This window comes from Mustela nivalis, assembly GCF_964662115.1.
Source record: "Mustela nivalis genome assembly, contig: HAP1_SCAFFOLD_285, whole genome shotgun sequence".
Lineage (NCBI taxonomy): Eukaryota > Metazoa > Chordata > Mammalia > Carnivora > Mustelidae > Mustela > Mustela nivalis.
This window is the reverse complement of record NW_028136356.1, coordinates 441,457-443,620: the sequence shown is the minus strand read 5'-3', so window position 1 is coordinate 443,620 and position 2,164 is coordinate 441,457.

The following is a 2,164-nucleotide window of genomic DNA, read 5'->3' as shown; positions in this document are numbered from 1 at the left end:
CTAGTTAGAGAATAAGAAAAATGCAGGCACCTGATTATATAATATTCCTTAAATAAAATGTGTTTTTATAAGTGCTATTGGAAGTAAATTCCTCAATACTTTAATCACACAGAATGATGGAATCCTAGATTTTTTTTCTTGTATTTACTAAGAAAATGATCATGCCTCAAGTATATTCAAATGGAATAGGGAAAATTAAAAATTGTTTTAAGATGATTTGCATGTGTTGTGCGTATGTGAGAGAGAAAGTGAGAGAGAAAGATAAAGAAAAAGAGAAAGGGAAAGACAGAGAGGTGGCTGCAGTGAATTGATGAGTTGGAGGATAGATTTTAAAGTTTTGTCTTTTGCTTTCTACATTTCTTTTTCCTTAGGTACAAGAGAACAATCAGTAATATCTCAGAAGCCTGCTGGTAACATCAGCAGAAAGAATTAGAGGTTCCCAGAAAATTAAGATGACATATAGTTTTCCTGACATAAGAAAATCATTTTTTGTCCCCAGCTATTTTCAATGATCTATACCCCACCTGTGTACTTGCCCAAGCACACTTCTTCCAAAACTTCCTGGGAGGTTCTTACAAAGAAATGCAAAAACCTCACTCCTTAAGGATTTTGAGGGAACAAGGCAATGGGAAAACTAACAGTCACCACCAGACCAGGAAATAGCCTAAGCTATTGAGACAATAAATCAGTGGTAAAACTCCTAGTGCTATTTCAAAAGCAATCAAGGCCTTGCATTCCTTGTCCCAGAAAATGAGCCCAAGACCCCATCTAGTTTCTATCTGCTCTTGAAGCCTGCAGAGTCCCTTTCCCTTGTCCAACAGTTACCTCTGCTTTATTCTAACGTTGAAGTTTCTGCCCTCGGTGGAATACAAGCTTCATTCAGGTGAACATGCAATACATATTGCACAAATACATATGTGGATGTGCATGCATCCACAACCTTATGACCAACCATACACGGAATAATAAAACTCTCCCTTCTGAGTATTCATCTTAAATACTAAATAAAAATCTCTCTCCTGTTCAAACAGTCAAGGCTTTGGAACTTATTCCCTGTGATCTCCTTGTATGTTGTAAACAAAGATTCCTTTGTTTGACAACTCCACCTGTTTCTGTGATTCACCAAAGACTGACCTCAGTTAGTTCAGTTGCTGTAATGGCTTTCACTACTCTGATTCTACCTCTGCAAGTCTCCAAATTTAACTATTTTTTCTCCCAATTCTGCATGTTCTTGGCTTTAAACTGCAACTCTGAAGAGAAGATTTGCTTGTTTAAAAAAAAAAAATCAAGAAAAGGTAGTAGTAGTTAACATTGTTACTTTGAACTTCCTGCCCTAAGGGGCTCTCCTGTTCTTTCTCTTTGACTTCCTGGACTAAAACGACAGAAATTTGGCAATACATCACTCCCCAATCCAGATTACTGCCAGAACAGTTTATACTCTTAGAAAAATATTAGTTTAAAAGATCACATAATTAAATACTTAAGCATGTAGTGTAATATAGTGGTTTACAAGAAATATATTTTGGTCATCTGAATATTTGGTTTTCAACCATGGCTACTGACTCACAGCTCCTAAAACTCTTGGGATTTCCTGTGATAAGGGTGAGAGAGGTGTGTTTTGTTCTGTTAATGAAGTGACCTTCAGACCTCACTCAAGGCAAGGGCTGTTTGCCTGAAGGACCAACCACTTGGTGAAAGCCTTCACAACTTTTTGCCTCCCCTTCCTCCCAATACAGGATTATCTGGGGAGGGAAGAGGATCTGGAGATTAGATCAGCAAATGACAATGATTTAGTCAGTCATGACTATGTCATGAAGCCTCCACAGAAAAGCTGAAAGGACTGGGTTCAGAAAGCTTTTAGTTTGTGAAATGTATGAAAAGGCAGGAAGAGTGGCAGTCTTACAGAAGGTAATAGAAGCTCTGTGCCCATTCTCCATACCTTGCCCTGTGCACTTCTTTATCTATCTATTGATTTAAATCTTCTATTATATCTTTTAATAAGCTGGCAAACATAAAGTAAGTATTTTTCTGAGTTTTGTGAGTCCCTGTAGCAAATTAAAAGAACGTAAGAAGTAGGCCACTGGGACCTCCAACCTGTAGTTGCTCAGTCACAAGCACAGGTAATAACCTGGGGCCTACAGTGAGACTGGCATCTGAGGTGGGG